This window comes from Magnolia sinica, chromosome 11 (assembly GCF_029962835.1).
Source record: "Magnolia sinica isolate HGM2019 chromosome 11, MsV1, whole genome shotgun sequence".
In the NCBI taxonomy this organism is placed as follows: Eukaryota; Viridiplantae; Streptophyta; class Magnoliopsida; order Magnoliales; family Magnoliaceae; genus Magnolia; species Magnolia sinica.
In genome coordinates, this window is record NC_080583.1 from 64008899 (window position 1) to 64026402 (window position 17504).

A 17504-nucleotide genomic window follows, 5' to 3' on the forward strand; every position below is an offset into this window, starting at 1 on the left:
AGCCGAGCCGAGTTCGAGCTGGGTCAGCTAGTTGCTGAGCTAAGGCCAGCTCAACTAGGTTGGACTTGTGTACACCCCTAGTTTTGGATCTAAGTGGGTATTTGTATTTTACGTGTGAATTTGGACGGGCAGGAATTTCCTCTCAAAGGCTATGGCATGAAATCTGCCTCCGTTTATACGACCTCATGTATGGGTTAGATGAAAAGTAACCATCATGGTGGCCCTAGAAAGGTTTCAGTAGGAAGTAATTATCTGGATTGCTTACAGTGGTGTTACACTTGAGCTTTGGATTTTCCGCGATCTCAAAAAATGAATGAACCGGGTGGATACAACGCATGCATTATAGTGGGCCACAGAACTTAGTGACATAACACACCACCGAGGTCAGTGGTGTCGGACACCACGGAATCCGCTTCCGATTCTGACGACTCTCTCTCTCTCTCTCTCTCTCTCTCTCTCTCAATCAAAGCAAAGGCCGCCTTCGACGCATTTAAATACTGTCCCTTCTCCCTCCTTCAAACCCATCGCCCTTCTCATCTCCTCCTTCCAAAAAGCCCTGTCACAGGGAGAAGAATAAGAAGGAAAAAAAAAACAGAAGAAACCCATCTTCTTTTCCAATCTATAGTCATTTGGATTTCATCTCGCTTGCATTGAGATTTGGAAATCCTTTCTGAGTTTTGGTGGGTTTTTCTTTTTGAAGAAAAACTCATCTTTCATTGTGTGTTTTTCAGTTTTTCAAGCTTTACACATTTTAAATTCAAGTTTCCTGTACTCAGGTTTGAAGAATATTTCTGGGTTTTGGTTGGTTTGGTTCGAGAAGAAAGACCCGTCTCTCTTTCTGTGTTTTTCGAGCTCTAGACATCAGTAGTTGAGGCTCAACGTATGAGAAATTCTTAGTTTTGGTGGGTTCTTTTGGGAATTTCGATGGACAATACCGAACTTTATAGAATGGGAAGTTTGCAGCGGAATGGCTCTTCGATGTGGAGGAACACCACAGTTGATAATGTCTTCTCGCAGTCTTCCCGTGAGGAAGATGACGAAGAAGCTTTGAAGTGGGCCGCTCTCGAGAAGCTTCCGACGTACGATCGAATTAGGAAAGGGATACTGAGTGGAGTCGCTGGTGAGGAGCACAAGGAAGTCGACATTCAGCATCTCGGGTTTCAAGACAAGAAGACCGTGTTGGAGAGATTGGTTAGAGTGGCTGAGGAGGACAATGAGAAGTTCCTGATGAAGCTGAAGAACCAAATTGATAGGTGAGCTCTTCTTGTCTATTTCCGCCTGGTTTTCTTGTTTTAAAAGAAAGGTTGCTTGAATTTTAGTTTCCAATTTTTATTTTTTTTAAAAAATTATTTATTATTATTATTATTATTTTGTGGAATTCTGCTGAAATTGACAGTCAATGTTCTCTTCTTTCCGTTCTTTGGTTTTTTCTAACAGAGTTGGAATTGAGGTGCCTACAATTGAAGTCCGCTATGAGAATTTGAATATTGGAGCAGAAGCCTATGTCGGTAGTAGAGGTTTACCGACCGTCCTCAATTTCACCTTTAATATACTCGAGGTAATTCATATACATAAATCTCCAAATTAGATTCAATGAAAATGCTTGTTTGGGATGTCAGTGCTCTTTCTCGAACTGTTGGAACTGACGGTTCACTTTTCTCTTTTGTTTTTCAAAGGGATTCTTGAATTATCTCCACATTCTTCCGAGCCGAAAGAAACCAGTATCAATCCTTCAGGACGTTAGTGGAATTATAAAGCCTTGCAGGTAAGAGAAGAAGGCTTGGTCGAAATAAAAACTGGGTTTTGCACGTTTTGATGTTTCTATTCATAGTATGGATTCTTGAGTCGATGGGAGATTGATTCAAATGTGAAATTTGCAGAATGACTCTGCTTTTTAGGGCCTCCAGGATCAGGGAAGACCACTTTGCTATTGGCTTTGGCAGGAAAGCTTGATAAAGAACTGAAGGTAGATGTACTATGTTATTTCTTCTCATCTAGCAGACCGGGCTCGTAGTTATAATGAAATTTTTTGGGAAATATTTCAACTGTTTGATACAAAGCTGATTTGGATTTTTCTCAAACAACAGGTTTCTGGAATAGTAACTCACAACGGCCATGGGATGGAGGAGTTCGTCCCTCAAAGGACATCAGCTTATATCAGTCAACATGATCTTCATATTAGGGAAATGACAGTAAGAGAGGCCTTGGCTTTCTCTGCTCGATGCCAAGGAGTTGGGACCCGTTATGGTATGTTGGAAGTGCAAACCAAAGCCCTGCATTTACTGTGACTGTTCATCTTCCAAAGCACAGCAACACTTCCCAGGGATATGCTCTTGGAAGATGAAAATGCTTGTGTATTTTCTAGGAACATTTAAATGTTAGAGGCTCCTAGGAAGGGCAGTTGTCTTTTCACCTTACATTCAAATGCCTATAAATTGGCATCGCCATCTCGTGTATCCGGTTGAAGAAAGCAGAGCCATCAAGTCAGTCAGCTTGTAAGCAACAATAAAATAGCAAAGTTTCTCTTCTCATTTCTTACGTGTCCAGTGAGTTCAAATCTAAGGCTTGTAAAGCCAAGAAAAGCTTGTTGTCAGAAAGTCTTCACCGCCTACGACCGGTCGTAGGGATTGCTCGACCAGTCGTAGGGGTCACCTTTGTAAGCCCCGTATCTTAGACCGTACCGTTCCATAGGCTTCCGCGGTCTTCCCGGTCGAATTCCGGCAACCTTCGACCCTTAACCGGTATTTGCGCGCGACCTGGATTCTCGTGCCGTCAACCCGAGTCGACTCAACCCAGGGCTTGTACCTTAGCGACCGCGTCGTCGCCGCGGTTCCGATGCCGCGACTCGCATGCTGATGCGATGCTTTGGTTGGGAGATGTGGGCTAGCATTCGGTGCGAGGAAACGCCGCGCGTGTGAATCCCGAGAGAATCTCTACAAGGTGTCACATCAATCAATCAATCCCATCATGTCAAGTACACATCACCTTTCACCCTTTCCCAAGCAACCCCTAAAGTCAAAAAGCTCTTACACAACCCATGCTTTTCTTACACCTTTAGCCACAAAAGTCAAAAATCTCTTACACTCCCATCCCTCTCTCCCATCCATCACTCCATCACCCATCACTCTCTCTCCCTCTCTCTCCCTTACAAGTCTCTTTCATTTCCAACTTTCCCAAGCAACAAAAATTCATACGTATGAGCCTCTCCCATTTCCTCCCAAGCTACATGTGTGGCCCACCTTTCCATCCTTAGATCTCTTATCTCAACCATCCATTTCTCATCTTCCTCCATCAAAGAGTAGCACAAGGAGCTAAGGAAGCCAAGGGAGCAAGAAGATCAAGTGGTGGGTGCCTTGATAGGGTAGATTTTGATATTTTTAAGATGGACCAAGTGAGGCCAACCGATCAATGGTTTGGATCTCACTTTGGACCCTAAGATGTGGCCGATGGCCCACTTGGATCATCATGATCATTCCATGATGGGGCCATTCTCCATGGACCCCATCATGATGTTTATTTCTTTGCATGCTTAGGGTCATCTAGACCGTCTAATTTAGTGGAGAAGGGATCTCCACCGTTGGATTTAATTTTAATGGGCCCACATGTAATGGGACCCACTTGATGTATGATTTAGTGCAAGGGAGGGCCCATAGTGCCGGGGTCCCTCCATCACGCAGGTCTAACTCTCTATCTCTCTCCCTTTTATTTTATTTATTTTTGTTAATGAGGTTATGTGGCCCACTTGAATGGACCCCACCATGAGGTAGGTATTTTATCCAAACTATTTATAAGTGGGGCCCACCTTATATGTGTAGTACCCTCACCATTCATCAGTGGTGGCCCACCTGAGCAGGCCCACCTTGTATGGCAGACCGTCCAGCGTCCCTGGACGCTGGACGTTTATTTGAGAAAACACAAATACTAGCTTGGTTTGAGGCTTTGGGTGGCCCACTCATGTAGGCCCCACCTTGATGTATGTATTAAATCCATGCTATCCATTCCTTTTCCAAGATTGTTTTAGGCGTTGAGCCAGAAGATGGGACCAATCAGACTTCCAGGCGGGCCATATCATGGCAAACAGTGAGCATACCATTAAAACATCCCCTATTACTTCTATACACTGAAACAGGCCCAATATTGGGCTTGTTTTGACTGTCGTGAGGCATGGAGAGCCATTGGACGGCGTGGATTCACTGGATGTGGACCCCACTTGTAAAATCCTCGGATTTTCTGAAAAATCAAAAAAAAAAAAACTTGGGCAGCAGCAACGCTGCTGCCGTTGTCAGAGAGCAGGCAGTGCCTGCTGCTACCTGCACACCAGCGCCAACGGCGGACTGGCGGACGTACAGCCCAGCACGGCTGTAGCCGTGGGCCCCACATTGATGTTTATTTGTCATCTAATCCATTCATACGGTGGGCCCTAACTTCAGTGGATCACCCTCCAAAAATCAGCCTGATCCAAGACTCAGGCGGCCCACACCGTAGGAATCAGTGGGATTGAACCTCTACCTTTGAAACCTTTTTTTTGGGCCCACAGAAGTTTTGGATCAGGGTGAAATTTGTTTTCACCCTTCATCTAGGCCCATGGGACCTTATCAACGGGTTGGATGGCATAGAAACATTTCGGTGGGCCCCACATGGAGCCCACATAGATGGATGTGTTTCATTTCCACCGTCCGCCTGGACGGTGGACGTGGAGCCCACTGTGATACGTGGAGCCCACTGTGATGTGTGTGCTTGTGTGTGTGTGTTGGTGTGTGTATATATATTTATATATATAATATTATATGTTATATGTATATATACAATATTATATTATATATAATATTATATGTTATATATATATATGTATATATATTAAATTATATATAATTTATTGATGGTGGGAGGCCCATTTCAGTTCACTTGTGGGCCATGGTTGAGGCCCACTTTGATGTATATGCAGGGCCCACTTTGATGTATATGCAAGGCCCACTTTGATGTATACATATATAAGGCCCATTTAATGCATTAGGGGCCCATGGGTCGAGGCCCATTAAGATGTAATGGGGCCAATGGGTTGAGGCCCACTTGATGTACAAATGGGGCCCAATTGGTGTGGCCCATTTGATACTCACAAGGCCCATGAGATTAGGCCCATTTAATGCATTCTAAGGCCCACGGGTTATGGCCCATTGCAATGCACATAAGGCCCATTGGTGTGGCCCATTGATGTGGCTCACTTGATGAACATGAGGCTCATATGATACGGCCCATTTGATGTATTGAAGGGCCAATGAGATATACCTAAGGTTCATTGCAATGTGCAGTCCCAACATGATTTATGTAATGATGTTTACGTCAGGGCTATGCCTTGGGAGCAATGGTGGTTTGACGTCCACATTGCAAGTATAGTGTGGTTAAATGTCCGCATTATGACTTTCCATAGGGCCCATTATTAGGCTCGTACGTCTGATGAGTAGGCCGTCTAGGCCCATCTTTGTTATGATTATCATCCATCCTATAACATGCTTAGTTCCATGATTCATGATCATATGCATCATACGTATGCTTGATATGAGAAATGACTGATCATAGCATATGCCTTCAGGCAGATTATCTAGGGGCCCCGTACAGGGGTGTTGCCCTACATGAGCGCACGATACGTGCAGGATTGCTGCATGACTGGATAGTGTGATTCATGCATTCGCATTGAGTGATATGGTTACTGTACGCCCTAGCGACATCAGGGCCGTAGCCTCCACAGATGTATCGTGGTTGGCAGGATTGGATACCGGAAATACTGTTCTATATGCGGTGCAATAGATATCCCTGGGTGAAAGTCCCTAAACCCTTATGGTACCAGGAGGTTGCTCCAACGTCTAGACCGAGTGGGTGTATGAGCGCTGAGTGCCGATTACCAGACGGTTGCGCTTTCCACTGTGTCGTGGTCGGTTGGAAGGGGGTGCAGCCTTACCCGCCCGAGAGTAGGGGGCAATACTAGGCTGAGTCTGACCAGCTCGAGGAATGGGTCTGCTATTGACGAGCCGAGCTCGATATTGGCAGGCGGATAGTGAGGTCTTTTTCACTCACCTTATTGCGCGCGATGGGGCGGCAAACTGGCTTGGAGTGTACTAGACCTCGGTGATATTCCAGATTTTTGAGCTTTATTGATATGTGGACTTAAATAAGGATTTGTATGCTTGAGTTGCATTTCGCATTGCATGGCCTTGGTATGGTCGACATCATCCTTTGCACCGTATGACTTTGATACGGCTAATGGTATTCTTATCATTCATCAGCATGTTCCGCATTACTCTGATACTGCATAGCTACATTTACTACCTTAAGCATACACTTTCACCACCCTCTAAGCTTTCTATAAGCTTATGCACGACTGTTGCGTGCAGGTGACGTTGGATCGCAGCAGCGCTGAGGCTTAGGCGCGTGGCAGATCATTTTTGGAGTTTTGTTCATCTTCATTGTATCTCCCTTATGCTCATTGTACTTATAAAGTTTTTGATTATAGTGGAAATGTGATGGAGTTTTTGGTTGTTGTTGTGGGTTATGCCTTTGGTTATGCTTATTACGAATCAAACTGATGTTGAAAATCCTCCTTGTAGCATCACAGGATCGAAACCTGGCGAATGGGTGCTGGGAGCCGAGAATGGGGTTCTACGGAGGCTGTCGGCGCCGGATTCGGCGATTGGGAATTTTGTGAGCCCGGTTTCCGAGTTTGGGGCGTGACAGCCTTAACCGGTCATAGCCCGCTGGACTCAAAGTCCAGGGAGCTCTCTTTTTTGGTGTCCGGGATTCATGACTGGTCGTAAGGATTGCTCGACTGGTCGTAGGGGTCATACGACCAGTCGTAGCCTTGGCTCGACTAGTCATAGTTACGCAGATTCGTTTCCGAATCTGATGCGGACTACAAAAATTTGAGTCGGTCTTTCACAAGGTGCGAAAGGAAGTTGCCTAAACTATAAATAGGGGTCCCTAGGGTTTTTTCTAAGTACATGAAAAATTATTCTAAAGCTTTCTAAAGAGGTTCTAGGGTTATTAAAGGGTGTAGCAAGGGTGAGATTCAAGGTTGTTTGAATCGGGTAAGTCTTCTCTCTTGTAACTTTCTTTTCATAGTGGATTTCTGTCGCCTTGTGCCATGGTTTTTTCCCGCAATGGTTTTCCATGTTAATACCTTGTGTTCTCTTGTGATTGCTTGTTACTATTGAATTGTTACCGTAAATCTAGATCTGTGTGATTCTACAGCAAAAATCCCTAACAAGTGGTATCAAAGCAATCGTTGGGGCACAGATCTGAATCTGCAGGATTAGTAATAATGGGAAATGGCAAGTTTGATATTGAGAAGTACTAGGGCAAAAATAATTTTGAGTTATGAAGGTTAAGATAATTAGCCTGTTAACCAAGCAAGGCGAGATTAAGGCTCTTGAGGAGCGAAAATCTACCATGAAAGATGATGAATGAGAAAACCTTGATAGTAATGCTTTAGCCTCTATTCGTTTATGTCTCACGGATGAGGTTCTCTATAATGTTTTGAGGGAGAAAACTGCGGCTGGTTTGTGGGCAAAGTTAGAGAACATATATGCAAAGAAGTCCTCTGAAAATCGCCTACACTTGAAGCTATAGTGTTATTCCTTCAAGATGGTAGAGGGTGAAGATCTAGAAGCCCATATCAGCAACTTTAATAAATTGATGTGCAAATTGCAGGATATGGAGGAAGTGGTCAAAGACGAGGAATAAGCATGTATATTGTTGAATTCTCTTCCTGCATCATATGAGTCTTTCAGGGACACGATGTGCACTGCAAATAAAACCCTAAGTGTTGACACCGTTATCTCAGCCCTTCAAGGAAAGGCTATGAGAAAGTTAAACGGTGACATGGGGGCATCTTTCGATGCACTGATTACGAGGGGTAGAGATTCTGAGAGAGGTACAAGATCCTCAAGACCTAGATCCAAATCCAAGGGCAAGGGTAAAAGAAAATTAAAGTGTTGGAATTGTGGGTTGTCTGGACACATGAAGAAGGATTGTAGAAATCCTAAAACGAAGAAAGAAAATTCAGCGGCTTCTTCCAAAGAGGCCAATGTGGTCACATCTGATGAAGAATCAAGTGGTGGTGATGTTCTGTCTGTTTCCATGATTGGTCACTTACACGACAATCATAAAAACGAGTGAATACTTGACACAGGAGCATCTTATCACATGACTCCTCATCGGAGTTGGTTCGCCAATTACAAGGAATGCGATGGTGGACATGTTTTTATGGGCAATGACAATGCCTATAATGTTGTGGCTATTGGCACAGTGAGTATCAAGATGTTTGATGGGATGGAGTGTACCTTGACTGATGTTAGGCACGTTCCTAATATGAAGAAAAGTCTGATTTCTCTCGGTGCACTCGAGGCTATAGGGTGAAGTTCATTGGTATTGATGGTGTCCTTAAACTTTCAAAACGGGCACTCGTGGTTATGAGAGCGTAGAGGCATGGAAACCTTTACAAGTTGATTGGGAGCACTTCGGCAGGTGGAGCGGCAGTAGCTATTGTAGATTCCACGTCTCTACGTATGTGGCATGCTCGTCTGGGCCACATGAGCGAGCGGGGCATGAAGGTACTTTCTGATCGGTGTTTGATTCCAGTTTTAAAAAATTCTGATTTAGATATATGCGAGCATTGTATATATGGTAAACAATCTAGACTATCTTTTAAATCTGGAAAACATGTTTGTAAGGGAGTGCTTGATTATGTGCATTCTGATGTATAGGGGTCATCGCCAGAAGTTTCCATTGGGGGGTCGTCATGGTTTGTTTCATTCATTTACGACTACTCCAGGAAAGTTTGGGTTTACTTCATGAAACGTAAATCTGAAGTTTTTACTATATTCAAGCAATGGAAGGCAATGGTAGAAAAACAGTCAAGGTGAAAAATAAAGGTTTTAAGGATTGACAATGGTGGAGAATTCACTTCCACTGAGTTTAATGAATATTGCAAGGATGAAGGGATCATCAGGCATAACACAGTGCGCCACACGCCCGAGCAAAACGGTGTGGCTGAGTGAATGAATCGGACTCTCCCGGAGAGGGCCAGATACATGTTAAGTAATGCTACGTTGGGCAAGGACCTATGGACTGAGGCCGTTAACATGGCTTGTTATTTGGTGAACCGTTCTCCTTCAACGGTAATTGAATGTAAAATCCTAGAGGAAGTATGGAGTGGTCAGAAACTCGACTACTCAGATCTACGCATATTTGGTTGTGAGGCTTACTCTCATGTACCGTCAGTTGAGAGAGATAAGCTAGACCATAGGGCCAAAAAGTATATCTTTGTTGGCTATGGCATTGGTGTGAAAGGTTACAGGTTATTCGATAAGGTCATACGCAAGGTCATCACTAGCCGTGACGTCAGATTCGATGAAAGCTCTGTATTTCGCAAGAATGATCAAAAGGAGCAAGCGGAACCAGAAAAGGTGATCGTAGATGTCCAGATTGATACAGATGATACACAGGTAGAGACAGATGCGAAGATAAAGGTACAGGGTCAGGTGGAGCAGCCACCTGTGAGAAGGAATCCACCGCATAATCGCAGGTTACCGACAAGATACAGGGACAACTCTAATATTGCATATGCCCTCATTACAGATGATGGGGACCCGTCTACTATTTAGGAGGCTCTTGATGAGCCTGATGCAGAAAAGTGGAAGGCGACGATGGATGATGAGATGAACTCGTTGTATAAAAATCACACATAGGAGCTGGTGGAGCTTCCTGTGGGCTGAAAAGCGATCGGATGCAAGTAGTTATTCAAAAGGAAACATGATAGATATAAAGCAAGGTTGGTAGCGAAGGTTATACTTAGAGAGAAGGAATCGACTTCACAGATATATTCACGCTGGTGGTTAAGCAGGTATCTATCAGATTCGTGTTGGCGCTGGTTGCCCAATACGATCTTGAGCTAGAACAGATGGATGTGAAGACTGCAATCCTGCATGGGGAATTGGAAGAGCAGATCTACATGAAGCAACCAGAGGGATACGAAGTTAAAGGAGCAGAGAAAAAGGTTTGCATGTTAATGAGGTCGTTGTACGACCTGGAATAGTCGCCTAGGCAATGGTATCACTACAAGAAAGAGGATTTTTAGCGACGAAACTTTTAGCGATGAAACTTTTTTTCATTGCTAAAAGTCACTTTTAGTGACGAAAATTTTTGTTATTAAAGGCTGCAAACAATTTTTGAAAAAAATCCAAAGGTTTACTTTTAGCTATGAAAATTTTCGTAGCTAAAAAACGTGGATGAGACTTTTAGCGACGAAAATTTTCGTTGCAAAAAGCTGTAAACAATTTTTTTTTAAAAATCCAAAGGTTTACTTTTAGCTACGAAAAATTTCGTAGCTACAAAACATGGATGAAACTTTTAGCGACGGAAATTTTCGTCGCTAAAGGCTGTAAATAATTTATGAAAAAATCCAAAGGTTTACTTTTAGCTACGAAAATTTTTGTAGCTAAAAAACGTGGATGAGACTTTTAGCGACGAACATTTTCGTCGTTAAAGGCTGTAAACAATTTTTGAAAAAAATCCAAAGGTTTACTTTTAGCTACGAAAATTTTCATAGCTAAAAAATGTGGATGAGACGTTTAGCGATGAAAATTTTCGTCGTTAAAGGCTTTAAACAATTTTAGGAAAAAATCCAAAGGTTTACTTTTAGTTACAAAAATTTTCGTAGCTAAAAAACGTGGATAAGACTTTTAGCGACGAAAATTGTCGCAGCTAAAAAATGTTTCGTCGCTAAAGGGTGTAAACAATTTTTCAAAAAAATCGATACGCTAACTTTTAGCGACGAATATTTTCGTCGCTAAAGGGTGTAAACAATTTTTTAACAAAATTAATAGGCTTACTTTTAGCTACGAAAATTTTCATAGCTATAAAACATGGATGAGACTTCTAGCGACGAAAAATTTCATTGTTAAAGGCTGTAAACAAGTTTTTACGTATATTGAAAGGTTTACTTTTAGCTACGAAAATATTCGTAACTAAAAAACATTGGATGAGACTTTTAGTTACGAAAATATTCGTCGCTAAAGGCTATTGTTTTTGAAAAGTTGAAAGGTTTACTTTTAGCTACGAAAATTTTCGTAGCTAAAAAACGTGGATGAGACTTTTAGCTACGAAAAGTTTTGTCGCTAAAAGCTATAAACAATTTTTGAAAAAAATCGAAAGGTTTATGTTTTGGACCCACCGAGATGTGGTTCACAAATCTAGCCCATCCATTATGTGTATGTCCTATTTACCCCTATCCATCCATTTTGCCAACTTATTTTAGCCAATGAGGTCAAAAATAGGGCAGATCCAAATCTCTAGAAAATTATGGAAACTTTTTGGGGCCACAAAAATTATGGATCATACTGATATATGTGTTTTCCTTTCATCCATGCCTATGATGTTATCAACATGTCGGATGAGAAATAAACATTACAGTAGGCCATGGGAAGTTTTTAAATGTTGACGTTCGATCATCATTATTTTCCTGCGGTGTGGTCCACTTGAGATTTTAATCTAACTCATTTTTGAGCTTATGCCCTAACTTTATATAGAAAAATGGATGGAAGATGTGGATAAAACACATACATCATTGTAGCCTATAGAGCTTTGACTCGTGGACTGTTGGTGTTGGGGTCACTTGCCAAACCGCATGCAAATCCTACACCTCCACTCTGTCCACCTATTTTGACAGATCATTTTAGGTTATGATACCAAAAAGGAGGCAGATGGAGACTTTGGTGGACCACACCACAGGAAACAGGGGTCACAGCTGTAGTCATTTAGGTGGGGCCTATATAGTTCCACAATAATGTCCACCACAAAAATTCATCTATAGAGATCATTTCAAGGCATGGGTCAGAGAATGAGGCAGATCAAAATCTCAAGTTGATCCACCAAAAAAAATAAAAATAAAAATGTAGGGATTGAACGCTTACTAATAAAAAATTTCAGAGGGCTACAGAAGTCTTGGATCAAGCTAATATTTGATTTTTCTCTTCATCCATGTCTTTTTTTTAACTTATTAACAAGTTAGATCTCAAATAAACATCATAGTGGCCCTAGGAAAGTTTCAACGGTGGGTGTCACTGTCCCCATTGTTTTCGGTGGTGGGCCCACTTGAGATTTGAATCTGACTCGTTCTTTTGATCATCCTATAAAATGATCTCTCTAAATGAATGGACGATGTTGATACAATACATACATCATGGTGGGGCACACCGATCTAACTCCTTTTTTGGATCGACTGTTAAAATAATCCGTTAAAATGAATGGACAAAGTGGATAAATAACATACATCATGATGGGCCCCACAAGACTTAAAAACTAGGAGACGGATTGGCTACTCCCCCTGACACCAGCTTTGTGGCTGGTGGTCGGTGCTCCGTGGGGCCCACCATGATGTATGTGTTTCATCCATTCCGTTCATCTATTTTTACATATCATTTTAGTAATTTACAAAAAAAATAATTATAGGGATATAAATCTTAGGTGGACCACACCATAGGAAAAAAATAATGAATGGATATCCACTAGCAAAATCCTCCTAAGGCCTAAGGTACTGTTTATTTGACATCCAATCTGTTGATTAGGTCATAATTACCCAGATGAAGGGAAAAAATAAATATCAGCTTGATCCATTATGGCCCCTAAAATGTTTTTAATGGTCAACATTCATTAAACACTGTTTCTTGTAATGTGGTCCACTTGAGATTAAGATATAACTCATTTTTTCCATAAGAAACTGTGGGAATAATGTTTCCACCATTGAAACCTTTCTATGGCCCATGGTGATGCTTATTTGTCATCTAACCTGTTCGTAATATCACAAAGACATGGATGAAATGAAAACACAAATATCAGATTGATCTAAAACTTTTGTGGCCCCCATGAAATTTTCAATGGTAGATGTTCAATTCACACTCTTTCTGGTAGTGTGGTCCATTTGAGCTTTGGATATGCTTCATTTTTAGCCCACAGTGATGTAAGTGTTTTATCCACACTATCAATCCATTTTTCCAGATCATTTTAGTGGTTAAGCCCAAAATTAAAGAATATCCAGAGCTCAAGTGGACCATACCACATGTAACAGTGGGAATAATGATTTCAACCATTGAAATCTTCCTATGACCTGATTTTTATTTGTCATCCAACTTGTTCAATGGGCCTTACGAGGATTTCAACGATGGATATCTAATTACTATTGTTTTCATGTGGTGTGGTCCACCTGATATTTATATACCTCTCACTCTTGGGCCCCACCATTAAAAACTTCTAAAGGCCACGGAAGTTTTAGATCAAGCTGATATTTGTGTTTTACCTTATTTCATGTCTTTGTTGGCGTATATGTTTATTTTTCATCTAATCTGTTCATAAGGCCACATGTAGGTGTATGAAGGGTAAAAACACACTACTAAAAAAAATGACAAAGGATACGGAACGTGTTGGATTTTAGTTAAGGATATAAACTATAGTTGGTACACTACTAGAAATGAATGGTCCTGGAAGGGACTTTTTGAGGCCCATCACAATATATGTGTTTTATCTAATCTGTCCATGTGTTTTAAAATATAATTTTATGGTATATTCCTAAAAAAAAGCTATATTAAAGGCTAAAGTGGACCACACGATAGGAAACAATAGAGATTAAATCACACATGATTCCTATGGCGTGGTCCAGTTTGACCTTCAATATAACTCATTTTTAATATCATTTGGTAAATTTATTTATAAAAATAAATGGACAGAATGGATAAACCATATACATCATGGTGGGCCCCACGTAGGTACCCAATCCACGCCAAAAAAATAATTGGGCACGTTCAAAAAACTGCCGCGCACCGAAATGAATATGCGGCCCTCCCTATTCCTCTCTCTCTCTCTCACTCTGTCTGCGCCCAAAACCGGAAATACCTCTCGCCCTCACTCGTCCTCTCCCTCTCCCTCTCACTCTCGCTCGCCCTCTCCCTCTCCCTCGCCCTCTTTCTCTCCCTCTCTCCCTCTCTCTCAATCTTGCTGCCGTTCTCGTGGGCTCAACAGGTTAACAACCCTAAAAGGCCTCTCTCTCTCTCTCTCTCTCTCTCTCTCTCTCTCTCTCCTTTTGTCGATCTCTCTTCCTCTCGATCGGACTGGTAGCTATGCTCAACTGCAACAGCCCGGTAACCTATCTTCACGCATAGGGGTTTGAATCTATTGAGCGCATTGACGAATGGGGTTGAGATAAGGGTTAGGGTTTTGATTTGAGCACATGATTCTTGAAATCGAAGTTAATGGAGTGGAAATCTATTCTAATTTTGGATTTAAATGCCAGCCTCATAGAAAAACTGCATGCTCAGGGTTTTCATTCAGGCCAACATTTATACAGGTATGGTGTTCATAGATCTGTTTGATTCATCTTGCAGGCCACAATATGGATTGGGAATGAACTGAAGGGCTCCTCCATTGAACAATCCCAACCATCTAATCAGTATACTTGCCTCCTATCACATATTATGTGTTGAGCCTATTGGTCATATTTCCATTTTAATTGTACATTTATAGGAAAGTCATTGACTGGCTAGGATTTTTTGATTGAGGATATTTTTAGTCCATTGCAAAGCTCCTTTTATTTTTATTTTTTATTTTTTTATTTTTTTCTTTCTATTTTTCATGGAGACTAGTTGATTTTCAGGAAGTTTTTTCTTTCCTCTAATTTTTTATTATTGATGTTTTTTTTTTCTATTGGCTTTGATTTTTTGGAAGGCAATAAATTTTGTTTATGGCCTTATGTAGTATGGTTTGTGTCGCTAAGAATGAAGGATTTAGATTAAATTGCCTTTCAAGAAAGCATGCATGATTATATGATGCTTGTTAGATATTTGATAAAATGGGCATGTCAAGTTTGGTTGTTTGGATGATGCTTATTAGATATTTGATGAAATGCCCAGGAGAAATCTTGTCTGGGTAGAAGTAATTCCATAGTTTGTGTATGAAATAAGTATTCTTTTATTTAGCAAAGAATACTGAAATCTTGTTTGGTTGTTTGGAGGATGAAAGGGGAGTTTGATGGGGTGGTGATGATGGTCACCTTGAGGCCTCTGCATGAGAGGGCCTTGGAGAGTTCCAGCCAAGGGATGGTGTGGCCCAAGGCCATGATTGGGAAAATGACCACATGGGGCTCTTTGGATTCCATGGGAAATGGGCTGTGTTAATGGAGACTGATTTGGGCTGACGGAGTTGTGAGGTCTTTATAGGGTTTAGTGGGTCATTAATGTGGTGGCCCCAGCCCAGGAAAAGATTCCACACTTTGGCAGAGTGGGATGGATGAATGATGATACGCAGGCACTTGGAAATTGCAAGGGTGGAATACAAGTGATAGTCCAACTCATGACCTCCTTTAATTGTATCAAGAACCTCCATTACACTTGGAAAACAACTCTTTTTGCCCATACTGCATTACTAGGTATGGAAAACATTTCTTGTCATGCAGGTAGCAAACAAATCTCATTCCACATTTATGTTATATTTCAATAAGCTTTTTAAGATGGTTGTTGCTTTTATTATTCCACATGAAGGAAGAAATAGATAAGCTCCTTTTTAAAATAAATTTCTCTAGTTGGAGATAATATTCATGACTTTGAATTGGGTTTTTCCCCTTCAATCCATATACAATGGCTAGCATTGGAGAGTGACCATGAACAGAGAGATTGTGCAGTGAGAATGGATTTCCATTTAAGGAGTACATGTGCTTCTGAATACACGATGATAATGTGTTCAAATTGGAAGAAACCAATGTATCTCACATTAGTAAGATGTGAGAGTGATTTCTTTGAGTTCATGGTTGTGTTGTGGTTTTTTATGATCTTTGGTGCTCGTTTATATTAGAACATTTCCAGCTTCTTTCACTGTTGAGGAATGTAATTTTGCAGGTGGGCGCCAATGCAAGCAGCCCAGATGAATCAATGTGGCACATGTGTGTGAGATCCAGGCTGTTCATTAGCTGCGTTCCAAGTGAATATTCCTTGGCCTAAAGATCCAGCCGGCACAGCTGTCAGGTGGGTTAGAAGTGGAGGGAAAAAAAGGATGGCTACATAGTGAGTAACCAACTGTCTGCAACTAACATCCCCGTCTCGCCCACTTTGATGAGTGGCCTTAATTTCAGGTTAGAAAGCATCCACTGCATATGCTTGATGAACATCCCAGATCTTGTATGCATGTGCCATGACGCATGTGTGGGGCTTGTATTTGGAGCATTCATTTGTGTGCTTCAAATAGCATTTCCCTGTATTCATTGAGAAGCAATTACTAACTTTATGGCACCAAAAGCCTAGCAATGGTGGTGCAATATAATCTCCAATATGTGTATTTTGGGAATGGTCCATGAAACATGATTGCATCTATGGTGCTTATAAAATAAGCTTGTGCTTTTACATCGTTATCTCACATCCAACCGAGGAAATTCTCTCAATAGATATAATGCAAGTCCAAGAATATGTAGTTGGCTCCGACTTATTTTTTTGAAGCTGTTACAAGTAGGGTTGATGTTTTAGAGCTCCTAAATTATTGGACTTATTACATTTCCCTTGCTTATAGGATTATGTTGCAACAAGATGGTATAGAGCTCCTGAATTATGTGGATTCCTTTTTCTCTAAGGTGCATGAATTTTAGTTGGCTGGATATGTGGAATCAGTTTGATAATTCGAAGCCTGCCTCCACTTTTCTTACTTTGTGGAGTCACTGCTTCAAAATCTACATTACATGAGTTACTAATGACATGAAACTACCATCTTGTAATTAAAAATTCCTTTGTACATGTGGCATGATGTTTTGGACAGAAAATAGCATGGTCACCCAAAAGGTTGAAAGATATCTATCCTTGATTTCTGCTTACAAAGTAAGCCTGTAGTGGCTCGCCTCATCTCATCTATGAGAAATTTCTTGTCTCATGCCTCCCAATTGAAGAGATTTGTGGATGTTCATAAAGCAGTTTAGGTCATCTCATTGTCATCATTTCTTCTTTCACTATATTTGTTTAATTAATTGATTTTTTTTGGAGGATTGTTGAAGTAATGGTGTTTTCCCCCTTTTTCTTCTTTACTGTTTTCTTACAAACTCAATGGTGTGGTTTGAGGGTATTTTTATGTCTTTGTGCTACTGTGGAGCTGATAGTGCACTTGGGGCTATGGCCAGAAGCAACTTTTCTTCTGTATATATTACATATGGAAATCCCGAGTTAGGGGGAAAAAATAATAAACTAAGAAAATAAGAAAAAGGAAAGAAAGAAATCCTGGCATTGCAAAAGCTGAGGTGCCACCAAGCATCAGAACCGTGCTCTGTCATGAGAAATGTAACAACAGCTCTGAAGGGTATAACTCAAAAAGTGGCAATTTTAGTTATTGATTTCTTATTCTTATTCTTTTTCTATGTTGGTTTGAATTTACCCCAGTGCTAGAATTATTCAATCCAGAAACATGCCCCCGGCTGAGTTTCATGTCTTATT

General features: G+C 41.2%; 1 pseudogene; it reads left to right on the forward strand.

Annotated features, from left to right (window-relative positions):
• The first annotated feature begins 772 nt into the window (after positions 1-772).
• The window catches only part of LOC131218131 (pleiotropic drug resistance protein TUR2-like), a 104874-nt pseudogene continuing 88142 nt past the window's right edge, over positions 773-17504 (forward strand).